Here is a 20,495-nt window from a genome sequence, read left to right as displayed (position 1 = left end):
ACATGGCACCACCGACTCTCCTTAAAAGACGTCATTTTCCTCCCACAGCCCTACAACGTTCAAACCCTCGCCTTGCATTAGTGTCCAGCTTAAGGGGCCCACCTCTTCTTAAAACCTTCCCTGAGCATCAAAATAGGCAGACTCTGCAGTATTCTCTTACCTCTGGGGCCAAGATGGCTTTGTCATCCATGGCTTGGTAAGACTTTTAGAGAGAGGTAGAGGTGTGTGTGTGTGTGTGTGTGTGTGTGTGTGTGTGTGTGTGTGTGTGTGTGTGTCCCTCAAAGGTCAGAAGAGGATGCCAGGTTCTCTACAGATGGGGATACAGACAGCAATACCTAATATGAGTGGTGGAAACAAATTCTAGTCCTCTGCAAGAGCAACAAACTGTTAATCACTGAGCCATCTCTCCAAACCTTTAAATTGTTATCTTTATCATCATCATCACCACCACCACCACCACCATCATCATCAGTGTGTATGTGGGTGTGTAGGCGTGTGCACCATGGACCATGTATGGTCAGCAAAGGACAACTGTCAGGAGTCAGTTCTCTCCTCTGCTATAATCCCAGTAGATCCCAGATCCCAGATCAGCAGGCTTGTGCAGCAAGCCCCTGTGCTCACTAACCCATCTCGCTGGTCCCTTCTTTTTGTCCAGTTTTTGGGAGACCAAATCTCACTTAGGTGACTTAATGCTGGCTGGCGAGGAGCTCACTCTGTATCCCAAGCCAGCCTCGAATTCATGGCAATGCTCCTGCCTCAGCCTCTGGAGTCCTGCTATTACAGACATGTGCACCATGGTCAGCCTGACCAGTTCCACCCGAGACTTTTGAGAAATGGCGCACATCTGACTGGATGGCTCCTTCCAAACAAACAAAACTGAAGGTGACTCTGAAGACCGGCTGCCTATGGAAGCTCTGGGAAGCGGCTCTGACCCAGTCTGCCTCCACGACCCCTTAGCTTCCTTCAGTAAGTCACCAATGTGCTCTAGAAAGTGGGAGGAAGAAAAGTCGCTACCTCACAGGGTTTTGTGAGGAATGTAGGAGTTGTACACGTAAGACATGAAAATAGTTTCTGGCATGTAGTAAGAGCTCAATAAATGTTAGCTGTTGCTATTCTTACCCACAAGTCTCCTTCCTACTAAGAAAGCAGGGCCAGCTTGCTGCCACCCCCAGTCAGGCACAGGTCCTTGCTGACAGAGATAGATGCTGTCCCAGTCACTGCTTGTGCATTCCCTCTGTGTGGTTTCTGGCCGCTGGAGCCCTACCAAATGTAGCAGGGGGCAAGCGGCAAGGCCAGCTAGCGAGCAGAAGGCCAATGCTGGCCCCTCTCACCCATACCCCTCTGACTCGGCTCCTCAAGGCCAGGGTTGCACTCAGCCCACAGAGCTATCCTGCCTCACCCTACTCAGCCCTCATCTATTAGCGAATTACTGGGTTCTACTGGACACTAACCAGGTGCTCCCAGGCACTGTCCTGGGTATGATGTCATGGTCAAGGGAGGGGTTCTGGACTCCTACAGCCTCACACTTTCCAGCTGTGTGACCTCGGGCAGGCAAGCTCTGTGAGCCTCCGTTTATCTGTTAAAAGTGTATAATAATATTATCTAACAGTGCTGCTGAGAGGGGATGCGAAGCACTTATCAGGGCACGGCACACATTAAGTGCTCAATAAATACCATCTCTCTGACTGTACGTCCAGTAGTATTGCTCCAGGATGAAATGATCATGTCCCTTTAATAAGGAGTGCAGAGAAGTCTAGACATGGTGTGAGGTCGGTGCTTCCCACTGCGGCTACTCTAGCCAAGGGACCTTTTCTCCTGCCCCCCAACCCCGGCAGCTCAGGCTCAGAATATCTCTGGACTCCAAGAGTCCTTTCCATCCTGAATACACCAAGAGGATCCAAGGCCCTTTAGGACCCAGCCTTCATTGTTCACCTCATGGGAGAAGAGCTCGGAGGCAACATGAGGGCTCTCCTGAAACGGGGCTGTGGCCTCCAGCATGAAGGGTACCTCTCCTGGCAGAGTGCTATATAAGGAGCCATAGCATCCAGGGAGCAGGCATTTGGGCAAGGAAGAGAAACCTTAATCAAAAAGTTTAAGTCCTCAACATATCAGTGCTGGCTCTCACCAGGAGCTGTGACCTTGGAGAAGTCTCTTCCTCCCTAGACCTTTAGCCACCTCTCTATATTAACCCTGTGAGCATAGGGTCCAGCCTTGTCCTCATGTGGGGTTCTACCATAGAACATCTTCAAGAAGCTCACAGAGCTGGGCCCAGAGCACTGCTCCAAGGCCCAGGGGGTATTTAACAGGGCCCCTACCCCCGCGCTCTCCCTCCAGGACTGCTGTCAGGTGTCCCCCAGATCCTAGAGACTGTGTGCCTTTTGTACATCAGTTTCTGGGGACATGAGGATCTCAGGCTGGCCACCAGAAGCTAACTGCTCCATGGCTGACAGAGCCTCTGTGGGCCACCATGACTGACAAGAAGCTGGTACAGGCTGCCTGTGCCACAAGCTCCATCTGGAGTCATAGATATGTGGCAGGCACACGGCACTTCTATTCTGTACACCCTAGCCTAGGACAGGAGCCTCTGGGGCCACCGTCCAACTGCTATGATTCTGGAAGTCTCCTAAGGCTCACAGAGATCAGGCTGATGGGGCAGCTGGACCCTGCACAGCTCCAGAGAGGTCCTAAAATCCAGCCCTTTTACACTCCCACCTTGGTGTGCGGGAGAGGTGACATGCCAATCCAGAGTGACAGTAGGAACCCGTGGTTAGCTCTCCCCCAAACTCCCCCACCAATGCATGGCAGAGCTCTGGAGGGGGAGCAAGAAGCAAGAGACATGGCTGGCAGGAGAAAGGGAGAGGCAGCAGCTTGGGAATATTCTCCGGGTGTTTTTTCAGCCTTTCCAAAACCATGGTCTCTCTGGCCCACACAGCCAGTCAGTGACTTCTGTACCCAATAAACACCATAGTGGTGCGAGTCACCTAAACACCTATACCTGTCGCCAAGACCCCAGCCTCTTGGGAACTTGACCTCTCCAAGTATGAAGGTTCCAGGTACAACTGACGCACACGAGGCATCTATCTCTGATCAGGGGGTACAACAACCATACAGTACGATGCCAGTCTGAATCTTCAGACGTCCCGGTGGGTAAGGTTCATACACCCAGCTTGGGCAGAGAAAGAAGGAGGGATGGGAGCCAATGCAAGTGAGAAAGGGTCTGTAAGCAAAGATGAGGATGATACTGAGAACAGTATCCAAGCAGCCAACCTCTAGCCAAGATAATTGTCCTGCAGCATCGGAAGTCTAGAGAAGAAAACCAGGGAGCCCTGGGCCACCGAAGGAGGCAGCTGGGATGGCTTTCCTGAACAGAGTGGGCCAGTTTCCTTAGCCCATCGCCCAGCAATGGCTCATTCTACACCAAGGTGCCAGCTGACACCTCTGACTCCTGGCACTGAGGAAGCTGCAGAGGTGAGAGGACCAGCAAAGGTCTCTCCAATACTGGACAGGGGGGCCAACAGCCTCTAGACTCGGCTCCTACTCTCACCTCCTCTCTTCCCCCACGGTTGGAGGCTGGGACTAGATGTAGCACGCCCCGGGTCCCCCATGCCATCTGATCGCCGGTCCCCACGTGCCTACCTGGGCCTGGGGGTCCCCATCTCGGGCCGGCTGGGCGAGGGCCGGTCCCCTCGGCTCCTCCGGGCCCGCAGGCCGCGGGGCGGGGCGGCGCGGGCGGGCTCTGCGGAGCAGCCTGTTCCGCGACACCCCCGCCCGCTGATGGATGCCGACTGCAGCAGCGGCGGCGGCGGCCGCGGCGGTCGGGTGCGCCGGGGCTGGGCACCGTGCCCACAGCCCCTGGCCTGGCGCCGCCGCGCGGCCCGCCCCCGCCGCGGCCTCCGCGCCCAGCCCAGGGGCGACCGCGAGCCTGCCTCCTCGCTCGCGGCGCCCAGCCCCTGCCTCCGCCTCCTCGGCTGCCTGCCTTGCCTCCTCCGCCCTTTCCCCGCCACCCCGCGGTCCACTGCGGGACGAGATGGCCGTCTCCGCCCTGGCCCTGGCCAGCCGGCCTCCCGCTCGCTCGCTCGCGGGCTCTCTGGGCCAAGCCCTAGTGGGGGCTCAGGGAGAGAGGGAGGGGGAGGGGAGAAGAAGGAGGAGGATCCCTGACTCAGAAGAGGTGACTCAGCCTCTGTGGGCCTCCCATCCCACAGAGTCGGGTCCCCTTCACTCCCCTACCGATCCCTTTCACTCCCCTGCAAGCTCAGCGCGGGGACAGAACCCGCCTGGGACGTAGCGTTCTTCTCCCAGTAGGGAATCCACAAGGCAACTGCCTTCCGGGAATCATCCGGCATGAGTGTCCCTAGGGTAGGTGTGCTCCCCGGTACCTATGTGCCTCGGTGACCATGACAGTAGTGTAACAGCGAAGGAACCCTGTAGGGCTTGGATCCGGGTAGAGGTGTTTACTATATATAAGCACACGCGGTGGTGTGTACTCCCAGATCCTACGAAGGGGCCACAGAGGTCATGGCTCAAAGCCAAGCTAAACCTTACTCCTTCACTCCAGCCGCACTGTTAGAACTCAAAAAGCCAGTTACACCAGATCACATCCCTCTTATCCAAGCCTTTGGCGGCCACAGAGCACTTTGAAAAATAGAGGGCCTGGGTTCCAATCCAGTTCGGCGACTGGTTCAGCAAGTGCGCTTGGCAAGCTGCTGCCGTGCTCCGGGCTTCAGTTTGTAAACCGTGGACGACGGGATTAGACTTGGATTTAACCTGTCTCTCCGGCCCAGCATGTGGGGAAAGGCCTGGGAGGGATGGCAACAACGCATACACGGTCACCCAAGTCGGTTTCCATGATTCTACAAGGGCAACCCATGCGACCCTCACTCCTAAACACCTCCATCAGCCCCAGGGTGCTGAGCTCTTCTTTCACTCTTCCGATCACCCTGAATACCTACTATGTGCAAGCCAATGTCTGAGTCATATAGTACCTGAGCCCTCTGCCATCCGCCCCCCTCCCCACACACACACACACACGCACACGCACACGCACACGCACACGCACACGCACACGCACACGCACACACTACAGTTCTGTCCCATTATCTTCACTGGGTAGAGAGTGGGAAAGCTGAAGAGGGTGGGGAAGATAGGAAGTGAGGGTGTCCCGCACTCCCTTCCCCTTCATCTAGAACCTTATAGACTATGCCCTCTCCCGGCACTCATAAAGAGAGGGAATCCCTTTGCTCAACCTCCAAGCCAGGCCTTTTCTTTAGCGTGGACAAGCCCCTAAATGGGATGCCTCGAGAGTTAGCTTCTTGCTGCGGCCTGCCGTCCACTTAGTCTCAGGAGTGGGCAAGAGCAGAATGACACTAGCCAACCCCTCTCCAGATAAGAGGCGGAAAACCAATCAGCTTAAGCCAAGTGGGAGGGGCTTCCTCCCAGACTTTATCTCCAGGCTCCCTTTACCCAAGGAGCCTCACACAGGTCCTTAGGCGTACCGCCTCCAAGCAAGTCACAGACTCTCAAGGGTATACACTATTTGTGCGCAATGGTTATTCAAATTAATGACTGGAACAACCTGCCAAACTCAGGAGTGCCAGCAGAGGAACTTGCTGGTCCGTGGGCAAACTTGTGGAGAGGCCTCCCTCGGCTGCCTGCCTCGAGGCATTTTGCTTCCCAGCTAACCTTTCCTTGGCTGCTTTCTCAACCACAAGCTCCCAAGGCTGCAGAGCCAAGGCCCTCCCCATTCCTCAGTTTAACTCTTTCCCAGACACCCCCCTCTCCTTTCCCCAGACAACACTGCCACCCCCCCCCATTCCTCCCCTGGGGCACTCCCTGGTTCCCAGCCTCCTTGGCCACGTGGAGCCTCTCACTTTCCCAGGAAAACCCAGGCTACTTCGGGACCAAAGCAGGATGTTCCCAGACTTCATTTTAGATCCATACCCAAAGGGCCCAATTCACTTCCGGTCGGTGATAACACACTGGAAGCTGGGCTGTCTCTAGAATGATGTCTGTCTCTGTTTCTATTGTTTTTATCATTATTTTCTGCGACTCTCTTCTAGTTCTATTATTAGCGCCTTTCCAGTTTGCAAAGTACTTGATTTCACAGCATCATCTGAGTTAGCATCACCCCTCCCCCCAAGTTATAAATAAATAGCCAAGGCCCAGAATGGTGAGTGATTTGGCCAAGGTCACTCTACACAGTAATGTGGGCTCTCTGAACCCTTCCACTTTCCCTACATAATTTCTCTGGAGAAATTACAAACTAGACGCACAAAGCATGAGAACCCCTAAAGAATGCACGGGTTCTGCAGACATCGCTGAGATCAGTACTGTGGTGTTTTTCTGCTTCCACTCTCCAAACAGGGAAACCGAGGCACGGGATTCAACACGACCATGCCTCATGAAAGCCACCACGGAGAAACATCAGGGACCCTGATGAGAAAGAGACCATGTCCTTTAGGCTTTAGGCTTCTTCCAGCCCTGGTTCTGTCTCTTCCTTCTGTTCTAATTCTACAAGTTGACCTCTCCCAGCCTTACTGAGAGGAACTCTCTGCTGCCCATCTGTTACTAGGGTGATGTGAGGGGAGCTCGGCAGGGGCTCACAGGAAAGAGAGAGGACAGGATACTGCACTTCCTGTAGGCTCTGCCTAAGAAGGAGGAGGATGTCTTTCCTTTTAAATTTTAACGAGGGAACCTAAAAGTGTAAAAGTCTGAGATCCAAGGAAGCCAGGACACGAGAAGGCAGAATGAACAGCGTTAGCCCCAGGCCTGCATGACTATGGTGGGTCAGAGACTCCACCAAACTTCAGACAGGACCCCTCCACCACCCTTTGATCTTTCAGAGGAGGGACTCAGGCCCCAAGAGATTTTATCACCCAGAGTGTCTTGGTCTGGTGGAAGAAGAGGGAACAGGGGAGGTCTATTCTCAGTGCTGAGCCCCCACCCCCCATCTTTCTGTCAGGAAGCAGTGATGTTTACCCTGGGACAAGCCCTAGATGCCAGGAAAGAAAGAACTGGAGAGTGTGACCCTGAATTCCAGTGAGTCCAATGGGTGGGGACAGTGGAGGGCCCTAGAGATTAGCCTCCTGCCAGTTGCCGAGCACTTCACTGAGCCTGGCGCTAGACACACATTCATGGGATTAATCCCCAAAACAATCCTCCGGCCCTGAAATTACCGATCCTTTGTCCGGCTGAAGTGACTGAGCCTCGGAGGACTGATGAGGCGGCAGTGCTCACCCACCGATAAATGGCAGGACTAGAGTGTGGACCAGAGAGACATCTGATGCCACACATTGAGCCTCAACCATCCCCTTGCCTCTAGGTCTGTGCTAATTAACACGGGAGCTGCCGGCCACGGGGAGCTGCCAAGTACCGGAAATGTACAAACGGAAGCGTGCGGTAAATGTAAGACAGAGTGGATTTTGGGGTTGGGGATTTAGCTCAGTGGTTGAGCGCTTGCCTAGCAAGTGCAAGGCCCTGGGTTCGGTCCCCAGCTCTGAAAAAAAAGAAAAGAAAAAAAAAGAAAAAAAAAAGACAGAGTGGATTTTGAAGCCTGAGTACTAAAATTAAAGAGAATGATCATAGATCTCAAAAGTTCTTGTTTTAATATTATGGGACCGGGCATGTTGGTATGGAATACCCGAACTGGAGAGATGGAGGCAGGAGAATCGGGAGTTCAAGACTAGCCTGTGTTTAAAAAAAATTAACTAAAAGTTATAGATATATCAGATTAAATAAAATCTCATTAGAATGATTTCATTCAGAGTGTGTGTGTGTGTGTGTGTGTGTGTGTGTGTGTGTGTATGTGTGTGTGTGTTCGGAGGGATCCAGCCCAGGACCTTGTGCATACTAGACAAGCACTCTACCTTAAGCTACAACCTCAGTCCTGTATGTAGTGCATGCATAGGTACATGTATATGTACATGTATGTTAGTGCATGTGGTATATCGGATGCTTTCCACCTGTTCTTTTTGCGGCAGGGCCTCCTCACTGAACCCAGTGGCCGGGCTAACCAGACTGGCCTCAACCTCACAGAGATCCATCTCCATCTGCCTCCCAAATGCTGCCACTAAAGGCATGGGTCACCCTCGGCATTTTTGTTTGTTTGACAAAAAGTTTTGCTATGTTGCCCAGTGGTGTGGATTTGAACTCCTGAACTCAAGGGATCCTCCCACATTGGCTTCTCAAGCGCTGGGACTAAGAGCATGTGTGAGCTGCCTTTTTGTCTTTTTAATTGTATGTATGACTTACACATGTAGCTCACACTGCATTTCTGTTGGTTAGTATGGGCTCAGATACACTGAAATCCCAACAGAGCCCATGGGATAAGAAAAGGTATCTTGGGGGAGGGGGAAGCTAAGAGACTCTGGATTAAAACAGAGGTCACACAAAGAGGGTATTTCAGGGCAAGGGATCTGGCTCTGGCCTCAGAGGGCAACAGGGCCTGGGTGGGCTGAGCTAAGCCCCAGGCAGCTAAGAGCTGGGCCAGAGGGAGGAAGCTACTAGAGCCAAACTTTCTAAAGCAGTGTGTCCCACGACTTGGGAAGCTCTGTCTGGCAAGGCTACCCTCCCCGCACTGCTGCCACTCTCAAGAAGGCACTGCAGGGCAGCTGGGTCCAAGCGGAAGCAGAAGGCCGGGTTGGTTGAGCAACTGCACACCCAGGGCAGGGACCCTCACCTGCTAGCTGCTTCCCTCCACTTTACCACCGCAGTCCCCAAGGCTCTCACCTCCTCTGGAACCTTGGCCTAGATTGGAAACCGAATGATCCCACATACAGTCTGGTATAGGCAGCTGCGTGCGTATGCCCCAAAGCTGCATGGCAGGTCGTGAGAGGAAAGCACTAGCTAGCTCACAGCTAGTACAGCATGTGAAGGGCTGGTACAAGGTGGAGACACTCTTCCATACAGGAGCTCCGTGACCTTGCCAATGCCTTGCTCTGCCTGAAGCTGGAGGTACTATAGGCACTCCCTCATCACTGCCATAGGATCACAGGACATCATCCACCAAGGAGGCCTGGCAGATCAGATGCCTTCCCCCACCACAGGTAAGACCCCCCTCAGTTACCTCTTGGTCTCTCTCAGATGTACATATCCTCAAGACATATTCCCTTCAAGGAAAGCCACCCCACCCCCACTTCCTGCACATACACACACACACACACACACACACACACACACACACACACACACACACCGGCTTGCCATATCCTTGTCTCCTCTGATCTCTACTCTGAATCCAGGCTCAGTTGTAAAAGTGGGACCCTGACTTATACTGCCTCTCCTCTCGGGCAGGAAGCTTGCCCTCCATTGCCATCTTGGTACCCACAAGCGAGCCCTGGACACAGCGGGACATCCTCAGGGCATAGACAACTGACTACTGTTGCTGATTTCCAGGGGCATGTCAAAGGGCAGACTCTGCTCACCTTCTCAGTGAAGAGCCTTCATTCTCTGATGAAAGAACTCACCTCAGCTTGACTCTTGAGACCTTTGCCAGCCTGATCTCTCCTTGTGCCTCAGCCTTAGTTTCAGAAGCTATGTGATTTGCTCTGTCAGACTGAGGGCTCTGGTTCCCCAGGGTACGGTAGCTCTGACACATGCTCGCCCTCACACGAGCTTTACCCTCTGCCTGGATGAATTTTCCCGTCTCCATGGTCACGCTTCTAGTTGTCATCCAGGAAGTCCTTCCTCATTACCTCCTGAGACACCCCCTATGGCTAGCTACAACACTGGCCTTTCCCAATGGCCTTGGGTTATGTGCCTTGCAGGAGGCTCTTAGCTCCCTGGTACACTGTTGTTTTAGGAGAGAAGCCACTTTGCATCTTTCAAACCACAAAGATCCTTCTTGGTAGTCATATGTATGCACTCCCTGGTCACCTTCACCCCACAGCCAAAGGTCAGGAAGCAAGGGGAGTCAGGAGTCCACCCGAAGGTTCCGGCACCTCAGTTTCACCTTGGCTACAATTCCTTCTGGGGTCCCCATGCTTCTAGGCACTGCCTGAGAAATGAACCTTCCTCGAGGAGTCTGGGAACCATGCTATGGGGCTGAATATAAAAAACATGGCCAAGTTCCCACTGGATAAAGACTGCCACCCAGCCTGTTAGGAGCTGGGAGTATCATCTGAGGTTTCATTGTTGTGGCGCCTCAGGTTCCTTGTAGTTAGAGGAGATCTCGGAGAGCACCACACAGAGGCTGGGAGGAGGGAGGCAGAGGAGAAAGCTGTCTGTGTGCCTGTGGTCCCGGTGTGGGAAGAGGCTGCAGCATCACCATCAATCCACAGCATCTTTGCAGAGGGTTAGAGTCCCTAGCTACAGGCTGGCACGGCACCTAGCAATTTGCCTACATTTCCCATCTTAAATCCCTTGCTACACTGTAAAGCAGAAATTACATATCCACCTTGATTTTACAGGGGGATGAAATTGAAGTCACTAGCCCAGCGTTCCTTTGGTCATGGAGAGGGGACCCAAGATTCAGCCCCAGACATACTTAACCCGGGAGCTTGTGTTTGTCCCCTCATGACCCTGCACACATTTGGCTGATCACAAACATACTGTGGAGATGACGAGATGTTTTAGGTCTTGTCAAGAGACAATCACACAAAGCACGTGTTGATTTGTGATGTCCTGTGTGGACCTTTGTATCGACACTATGATTTCTATGATTCACATACTCTGTGTGTGTGTGTGTGTGTGTGTGTGTGTGCGCGCGCGCGCACGCGCGCACATACATACAGGCCTGCAGGTATGTGCAAGAGTGTGTGACAGCTACAGGGCAGCCTTGGCTGCTCTTCTGAAGACGCTGTCTACCTGGTTTGTTTTTGCAGCAGGATCTCTTACAGCAGCAATGATCTGCCTGCCTCTTGTTTCCTGGCACTGAGATTACAAGCAGGGGCATCAGGACTGGCTTATTTAAAAAAAAAAAATGGGTACCGGTGTAACTTTACCTGTCCTGGAACCCACTATGTAGATTAGGCTGGAGAACTCACAGAGATCTGCCTGCCTCTGCCTCCTACATGCTGGGATTAAAGGCGTGAACTACCATGCCTGGGCCGGGGTGGGGGTCATGGGGATGTTTTCTATAAGCTGGAGATTTCTGTGGTGTGAACCACTCTTAGCTTTAGGGTCTCAAAATAGCAAGCTGTCTCTTTGTTTCTTTCCAACAGTCTCTACACTCAAACAGGGGCCTATCTGAAAACCTCATGAACCACCAAACCAGGTCAAACAAAAATTCACCTGCTACCCATCACTCTGCTTACAAACATGTGCTTGCCTCCCAGTCTCCACCCTGGGACCACCCAGCCAATATTCCACTTGCCCAAGCTGGCACTGCTCAGCAACCTTCTCCTGATCCATCCATCTGCAGAGACCAGACGGCCAGACCAGCCACTGCACCAACACTTAATCCCAGCTTTAGAAGGCAGCCAGGCATCGATGTCTGGCTGTACCCATCTACTTGTACCAGGCCAGGCTGGGTAGAGAAAATTTCTGTGTGTAAACACAGCCTTCTGCTTCAACAGCTCCTGCCTGGACTCCCCTGGCCAACAGGGCCCTCTGTGACTTTTATCTCCCTGCCCAAAATAACCATTGGCTTCCATGGCTCTCTGGGCATGGATGAGACTGGTAGGGGCTTGAGCATCTGGAGGATAGGAACGACACATTATCATCTTTGCTTTCCCAGTGCACCAGTGCAAGTCTGTGGCATTTATCTAGCTTCTCTGTACGCTTGGAAGGGACCTGCGGTGGGAAGTAAGAGCTTGCTATGGGAAACGGTCACATGATCTCAAAGCTCACAGTTCAGTAGAAAATAAAATAGGGACCCCAGCCAATTGCAGTAGAATACAGCAATCAGGAAAGATGAAAAGGAAAAGATGAAGTGTGGAGGAATTTGGAGGGGAAAGAAATTGGAGAAAAGCAGATGTCAGAGGCTTTCAGGAAGAGGTGGCATTTGGACCGAGCTTTGAAGGCAGGGCTGCAGAACAACCTAGACTGAAAGCTCGCACAAAAGCAGGCATGGTGGAGAGGACATGGTAAGCGCAGGAAACTGGGCACACGTGGCTTGGCCTCTGGGACGCTGAGCATTGAGGCTGGGTCTGGAAAGGCAGATGGTGCCAATCAGAGCCTTGAATGACATTCCAAGTGGTTTCCTGCCCTGTCTAGCAGCTTGCCACATGTGACCTATATTTAAACCAAAGAAAATGAAACAAAATGCAAAATTCACAGCCACATACACTCAGCGGTTATCAGAGCGGACTCTGAAGGTTGACCAGTTGGCCGTTGCAGAAACTTCTACTGCATAGTGAAGGGAGACAACGGGAGAGCAGTTAAGGACTCGGGGAAGAGGCAGGATATAGCTAGAGATGGTTTGTGCCTGCTAGGGAGTGACTGCAGGGTAGCAGAGGCCGGAAGACAAGGTGGGCCATCACACCAGTCCAGCAGAGATCAAGATGCATTTCTCAGGTAAGAAGGGTGAGAGAGCTTGCTGTCCAAGCCTGACGACCTGAGTTCAGATCCCCAGACCCCAGTAAAAGCTGGGTGGGGGCATGTATTTCTGTAATTGAAGTGGTACACATGTCCACAATCCCAGAGCACACCTATGGGGGAAGGATGGAAAGACAGGTCAATCCCCAGAGGTTGAGGGACAGTTAGCCAGGTAAACACGGCAGCTAAAAAAGAGACATCTCAAACGAGGTGCAAAGTGTGAACAGAAATGGGAGGTTGTCCTCTGACCTCTATATGTGTGTTGTGACACAGATGTGCCTGTGAACATGCACACACACATGCACACAAACACAGGAAATAAAAGAATCGTATCTTTTCGGGGCTGGAGAGATTGCTCAGTGGTTAAGAGCACTGACTGCTCTTCCAGAGGTCCTGAGTTCAAATCCCAGCAACCACATGGTGGCTCACCACCATCTGTAATGGGATCTGATGCCCTCTTCTGGCACATCTGAAGACAGCTACAGTGTACTCATCTATAATAAATAAATAAATCTTAAAAAAAAAAAAAAAGAATCATATCTTTTCCCTCCGTCTTTTCTTCCTATCGGTAAGGAGAGGGGAAGTGGTTCTCTGTGTGTGTCCCTGCAGCAGTTGAATTACCTGGAACTCACAGGTGTGGGAAGCTGCCCAGACCTACTGAATCAGAAGCCAGCTCAAGAGAATCCCTCAGTTCCCCTGTCATTATGATGAATGCTAACATTTGATATGCACAGCATAGAGTCACACCAAACAGCTCCAGAGCAACCTTGGCCTCTGGAGTCAGGGGACCCGGCTTTATGTCCTGCCTTAACCACTTAGAAGGAGTGCTTAATCTCACTGTGTCCCAGTTTCCTTGTTACAACTCTGTGTGGTTATTGTAAGGATTAAAAGAGGCGATATATCACATCGTAGAAATGTTCAACTAAGCCAGCCATGGTAGCAGAGGCCTCTATCCCAGCACTTGGGAAGCAGAGACAAGAGGATCTCTGTGAGTTCAAAGCCAGCCAGAAAGCCCATGCATAGATCACTCTCTGGGTCCGTGAAAAGTTAGAAGCATTGGCCTAGGTGGCCTCTAGTCAAAAATGCTAAGTTCCATCTCTCTCTTTCTCTGTCTCTATCTCTGTCTCTGTCTCTATCTCTGTCTCTCTGTCTCTGTCTCTCTATCTGTCTCTGTCTCTGACTCTGTGTGTGTATGTGTCTGTGTGTGTGTCTGTGTGTGTGTGTGTGTGTGTGTGTGTGTGTATTTGTGTTGTATTTCTATCTAACTTAAAGAAACCCTTTCTATGGACGCACACATTGGGAAGATATATACCTTCTCGCTTTCGTTATATATATTGAAATGGAATCACAGTGTATAGCCCAGCATAGTCATAAACTTGCAAATCTTTACTCTGCAGTAAAGAGTCCACCAAGGAAGGTTTGAAATGGGCTTCGGCAGAATACTGTTGTAGACTGTTTCCCTCCCAGAACCTGTCCCGACCTGGCTGGCTGTCTCCAGAGTTCCACAGGCTCTTCCAGTGGAAAATGAGCATATAGTCCTGAAACATACCTTGCCCCCTCTGCTGCTTTCCCCAAAATCGACAGATTGTCCCTAGCTCTGCATAACAGAAGGAGCAGAACCTGGCTGCCTCTCATCCCCGCCCCACTCCAAATCTTTGGCTCAGAGGCCAACCAACAAAGAGGCTCCCCAAACCCCATCCCGTCTCACCCCCCACTCCCACTTTAGTAACCAAGCCAACAGCTGTACCTTCAGATACCTCATAGTATGGTCACTTGGAACAGATGGGGTTATTTTCAGAGGACAGGTGACAGTACATGGGGTACTGTTAGAGCTACAACTGCCACCATCAGCTCCCACGGATCACTACCCACCATGTGAACGCTCTAGTCTGTCAATCTGGCTAGGGAAGCCATGCCAACCTCTAGGATGGACAGCTTGGATTATGGACCATACTTATCATAGCGGGCTAGGCCCAGCATCGCAGCACAGAAAGGGGTACCAGGAGTCCTCTCAGCCCTACCAGGCCTGTTGGGGGTCCCTTAGGGGTAACTGTTGTTGCCTCGTCCCTTTCTACCCACCACACCACTGAGGTCTGGATATTAAGGAATGAGCATAAGGAAACTACCAATTTAGACACTGTCAAGGAACTGGAGAGCCAGCCAGTACAACCAGCCAACTAGAGAGCTCCAGAGTCAGCGAAGAGATCCCCATCTCAAAAAAATGGGGGGCTGGTGAGATGGCTCAGCAGTTAGGAGCACTGACTCTTCTTCCAGAGGTCCTGAGTTCAACTCCCAGCAACCACATGGTGGCTCACAACCATCTGTAATGGGATCGGATGCCCTCTTCTGGTGTGTCTGAAGATAGCCACAGTGTACTCATACATTAAATAAATAAATAAATAAATAAATAAATAAATCTAAAAAAAATGGGGGGCGGGTTGGGGATTTAGCTCAGTGGTAGAGCACTTGCCTAGCAAGCACAAGGCCCTGGGTTCGGTCCCTAGCTCCGAAAAGAAGAAAAAAAAAAAAAAAGAAAAGAAAGTGGGGAGCAATAGAGGGAAACAGGCAATGCCAATCTCTGACCTCCACAACTACACATACATGTGCAAATATCAACCCACACATCCACACAGAACATGCGCATATCACATACATTTACAAAATAATGATGAAGACCTAATATGTTGCTATGTGGTCAAAGCTATCATACATCACACAGCTGCAAAATACAAACATATCCAATGATACAGAACATGTGTGTATAGAAAAAATGGGGGGGGGGAGCCATCATTTTAAGGCAGGACCATACTCTGCAGCCCAGGCTGTCTTCAAACTTGCAATCCTTCTGCCTCAGTTACCCAAGAACTGGGATCACAAACCTGAACCATCACATTCAACTAGAAAATCATTTTGGGCCAGAGAGATGACTCTTTGGTTAAAAGTGGGTGCTGCTCTTCCAGAGGACCTGAGTTCAGTCTCCGGCACCCACATCAGGCAGCTCAACAATTGGAAACTCCAGCTCTAGGGGAACCTGCACCCTCTTCTGGCTCCCATGGGTACACATACACACATGCTAGGTCTTTTTTATTATTATTATTATATAAAAATGTGTCTATGTATAAACATACCTACCTGTATGTGTATGCATGTGGAGACCAGGTCTCTCAGTGGCCTGGGACTCCCCAAATAGACTAGATTGGTTGGCCAGAGAGCCCCAAGGATCTCTGAACCTTCGTCGCTGGGACTACAAGTGCATGTCACACATCCAGCTTTAAAAAACACACTACCATAAAACAAAACACATGGCTTTAGGGTCAAATTCAGTCCTCCTGCTTTTTGTTTGTTTAGTTTGTTGGGGTTTTTTTTTTTAAAGTAAATTTTATGTGAGCACAGTGTAACTGTCATCAGACACACCAGAAGAAGGCATCAGATCCCATTACAGATGGTTGTGAGCCACCATGTGGTTGCTGGGAATTGAACTCAGGACCTCTGGAAGAGCAGGCAGTGCTCTTAACCTCTGAGCCATCTCTCCAGCCCTGTTGGGGTTTTTTTAATTTAAGATTTATTTACTTATTTTATGTTTATGAGTACACTGCTGCTCTCTTCTGACACACCAGAAGAGGGCATCTAATCTCATTACAGGTGGTTGTGAGCCACCATGTGGTTGCTGGGAATTGAACTCAGGACCTCTGGAAGAGCAGTCAGTGTTCTTAACCACTGAGCCATCTCTCCAGCCCCCTTGGTCTGGTTTTTAAGACAAGGTTTTTCTGTGTAGTCCTGGCTGTCCTGGAACTGACTCTGTAGACCAAGCTGGCCTTGAACTCAAAGAAATGTCCCTGCCTCTGCCTACCAAGTACTGGGATCAAGGGTGTGTGGCATCACTGCCTGGCACTCGTGCTTTAAAATATGTAGGGTTTTAATGTTACCAGGGGTTTTGTCATCCCAATGGGATCATTTCGTTTTGCTTGTTTGGCCTTTGTTTTTTTTTATTCTGCGTCTTACATGTGGACATGTGGCATTTATACTAGAGAGACTGCACCCTCCTCTCTGTCTATTCACACTCATAGCTTCTGGCTAGAGCCATTCAAAATCCTTCCTGGAATCTCAACAGCGCCCCCACCCCGTTTCAGCCCCCTCTCTGCTTTTGAATTTTGCTGCCCTTCTCAGTCACTCCCGGGAGTCTCACTGCCAGCAGGTCCCCATCATCTTGTGACATAGGCTCCACAGTGGAAGTCCCCTCCAGGGCTCCATGCCCATGAACCCAGCCCAGTCAGAGGGACGCTAGCGCCTTCACTGGACAGCGAGGGAAAAATCGATGATAAGAAATGCTGGCCTGGTGGCAAAGCCACGTCTGGTCTGCGCTTGCTCTTGCTCCCCGCAGGCCTGGAATGGACAGCGCCCATCTCTCAGATGAAGAAGCCGACTGGGGCCCAGCAAGCGTAGCAACCACGTGACTTTCTAGAGTCACAATGAATCAGGATGCCAGTGCTGGTCTGATTTTGACATACGAGAAGCAGGAAGAAATGAACAGCCTGTACTCAGCCCATGGTCTACAGAAAGAGTCGGGTTCTCCAGGGTCTCTGCTCCTACCCCTCCTCCCTTCCTGGAAAGGATCCCAATGGCTGCACCACCATCCTCCTCCCAGATCCCTACAAAAGCCCATCTGGGGCCACGTGCCCTGCATCCCCACATCAACCATCATCAGTCCCTCCCTCCTCTGGCAATGGGTCCTGCTGCCTCCTCGGGTCTCCTAGCAACAAGACACCCCGCAGTGTTGATGCTCTCCACCTCTGGGTTCCTCCAACTGGGCCTGTCTCACCCAGGGAGGGGACTTCTGGCTTGTCCCTCTCCTGGGAGTCACTGCACCCACAGGGGGCAGATAGAAGCAAAGCGAAGGTGTGGAGTCAGCCTGCATGGCCCCCAGCCTCCACATTCGGGGCATGGGCTCTGGCTGCGGCAACCTTTTCTTGAGCCTACAACTAAATGCTGACTGGGACAAACAAAACAAAACAAAACAAAACAAAACAAAAACAAACAAAAAAAATGGAGCCAAATCCTAGGGCTTCAATTCTGGTAGACTCCAACTTGTTTTTTAAAATACACGGATCCTTACAACGAGAATATTTAATATTCAAAGCTGCAATGAAAAGCAGTCATGGCAGGAGGGCTGGGGATATAGACCAATGGTGAGGTACTCATCTAGAGGTGCAGGACCTTGGGTTGGATCCTTAGAAACTCACACACACCAAAAACGAACAAGCGTCCACAACAAGAAAACTTTTAAAAATGCATTAGCTAGGACTGGGGTGTCGCTCAGTTGGCAGAGATCATCCATGAAGCCCTGGTTTCAATGCTAGCACCGCATAAGCTAGGCAGGGTGTGCGTGCCTATAATCCCACCATTTAGAAGGCAGAGGCAGGAGGATCAGAAGTTCAAGGGCAACCTTAGCTAAGTTCCAAGCCAGCCTGCGGTACAGGGACCCCAGGGTCCACACAAAGCAAAACCTAGGCAGCCGCTTTACCTTCACATCGTGCATGTTCACAACCACACCTAAGAAGTAAACATTTCTATTTCTATACCCATTTTACAGACGATAACACTGATCACTAACTTGCCTAAAGATACCCCTCTCTGTGAATCTGAACAGCTGTGTCTGACACCAGTGTGCCTGCTCTTGCCATTGGCTCTCTTTGGAAATCAACCGACCCTCGCCTCTGGATGCAGTCAGTGATGGGATAAGGGATGCGCACTCAGTCTCCGTGCAGATTTACCGAGCATCTACTGAGTGAGCTATGAACGCAGGAAAGCCCATCTTCCGCAGAAGGACTGTGGATGGTGGCTTCTCGGAATTCATTATGCTATTCTCTCTACTTTCCTATACATTTGGAATTCTCCGCAATCAAAGAAAAGATAGCAGCCAGCCTACAAAATTTAAGGTTGTCTCATACGAGCGGAAATCCACAAAACCACCCAAACTTTGGGGACATTTTGCTCTGACAGTTTTGAAAGTCAGAGAAGGGCAATTCTTTCTACAGAATTTTGGAGAAGAAAAAAAAAAATCTTACGTTGCTGCCAAGAATCTAGGAGCTAGGAGAACCCCAATCAGGAGGGCTGAGCCCTCCTCTGACTCCTCGTGGGAGTACAATGTCCCTGCCCACAGGAGCTGGCCTGGGGCTAGTTCTTTGAGGACCCACAACCTGGTGGCCACATGATGTGGAAGGAGATCCCGGCAGCCACTATGAATCCGGAGTCTATGATTAGAAAGCAAATTACAGGCCTTGCTCTGTCAGTTTCCAACACACAAAACCGTCCTGGCAGTCAAAGGGCTCTCACGAAAGTTGTTCAGGGTTTCCAGTGAGTGTGAGCACACGGGAGGCAGAAAAAAAAAAAAAACGGTGGGGATGTGAGCGGGATGGAGAAACAGCACCACCAAGGCAGAAAATTGCCCAGACAGGTGGAGCTGAGGCCGCAGGGAGGCAGCAGTTCACGACAATTAAAAGCAGGGCTTGGGCAGCAGCCAGCTCTCAACTCAAGGCTTCAGAGCTGTTTGGCTTTGAGCGAATAAGCAATCTCTCTGAGCTTTTATTTGCCAGCTAGAAGTTGGGGACGGTTTTATCTGCTATACCTGGTTGATACGGAGAGAGAACCAGACTAGCTAACCTAGTTCCCACCACATGACTAATAAGACACAAGAAACACTGGCTTTAAGTGAGTGCTAATGGGCAGAGGAGATGGCTCCGTTGGTCAAACACTTGCCTTAGAAGTGTGAGGATCTGAATCCAGATTCCTAAAATCCACATTAAAAGCTGGGTTCAGCTCTAATCCCAGAGGTGGAGGATGACGGGCAGATCCTTGTAAGCCCGCTAGTCAGCTAGAGTAGCCTATTCAGTAAAGTCCAGGGCAACGAAAGACACTGTCTCAAAAAAAAAAAAAAAAAAAAGGAAAATGTCAGAGGTTATCCCCTGCCCTACACACACACACACACACACACACACACACACACACACACATGCACGCATGCACGCGAACATGCACGTGCCCACACCAAATATGCACTTCTGAGTATAAATCCAAAAGAGATAAAAAAAAAACCAAAAACCCCACCAACAAGACAGTTCTACAGCTAGTGCTGTTCCAGCAGAGTTGCTCACAACAGCCAAGAGGTAAGGAAACGGGTGTCTATTGATAACAAAATGTGGCGCACACAATGAAGCATTATTCTACCTCAGAAGGAACATGAATGACCCTTAAGAACATTATGCTAAGTGAAACAAGCCATTCATAGCAAGACAAGTGCTGTGCGATTCCACGTACGGGAGGTTGCTAGTCAGATTCATAGAGGCAGAAAATGGAGTGGAAGATTCGGGGAATGGGGAGTTACTGTCTAATGAATGGAGTTTCAGTTTTTCAAGATAAAGAAGTTCTGGAGAGCCAACAAGAAGGCTTAGCAAGTAAGAGTCTCAGGCCTGATGGCCTGAACTTGATCCTCAGATCCCAGTGTGGAAGAAGAAGAGAACCAACCTTCAAAAAGCCGTCCTCTCTCCTCCCAGCATGCCATGTCACACACATACCTGGACTGTGACACACACAGCGTACGCGTACACACACACACACACACACACACACACACATATACACACAGTAATAATAATAATAATAATAACTTTTTGTTTTAATTTATACAGATGGGTGGATGATAGTGACTGGGACACAATGAGATCATCCTTAACATTCAACTGTTCACTTGAAAAAAAACGAGAGTCACCCTGGGCTGTGGTGGCACACATCTTTAATCCCAGCACTCAGGAGGCAGAGGTAGAAGAAATCTCTGAGTCTGAGGCTAGTCTGTCTATAGAGTGAGTTCCAGGACAACCAGGGTGACACAGAGAAACCCTGTCTTGAAAAACAATGAGGGGGGACAGGCAAAGAGGATGGATTAATAGGTAAAACCTTTGCTTTGCAAATATGAGGACCTATATCTGAGTCTCTAGCGCCCTTCTCATTTTATTTTATTTAGAGCCAGG

At 50.7% G+C, this 20,495-nt stretch overlaps 1 protein-coding gene across 3 annotated transcripts in view; it reads right to left on the bottom strand.

Moving 5' to 3' along the window:
* Positions 1-20,495, bottom strand: part of Epb41l1 (erythrocyte membrane protein band 4.1 like 1) — a 120,361-nt gene that overhangs the window by 61,528 nt on the left and 38,338 nt on the right. For 2 of the 3 annotated variants that reach the window (XM_032904588.1, XM_032904589.1), the window contains exon 1: positions 3,637-3,804. The exons of the other annotated variant lie outside the window; for it this stretch is intronic. The gene's annotated coding sequence lies outside the window, so the exon portion shown is untranslated. Of the gene's footprint in view, positions 1-3,636; positions 3,805-20,495 lie in introns of those variants that run through there. 3 annotated transcript variants of the gene reach the window in all.

This window comes from Rattus rattus, chromosome 5, assembly GCF_011064425.1.
Source record: "Rattus rattus isolate New Zealand chromosome 5, Rrattus_CSIRO_v1, whole genome shotgun sequence".
Lineage (NCBI taxonomy): Eukaryota > Metazoa > Chordata > Mammalia > Rodentia > Muridae > Rattus > Rattus rattus.
This window is presented reverse-complemented; position numbering and strand designations above follow the sequence as displayed.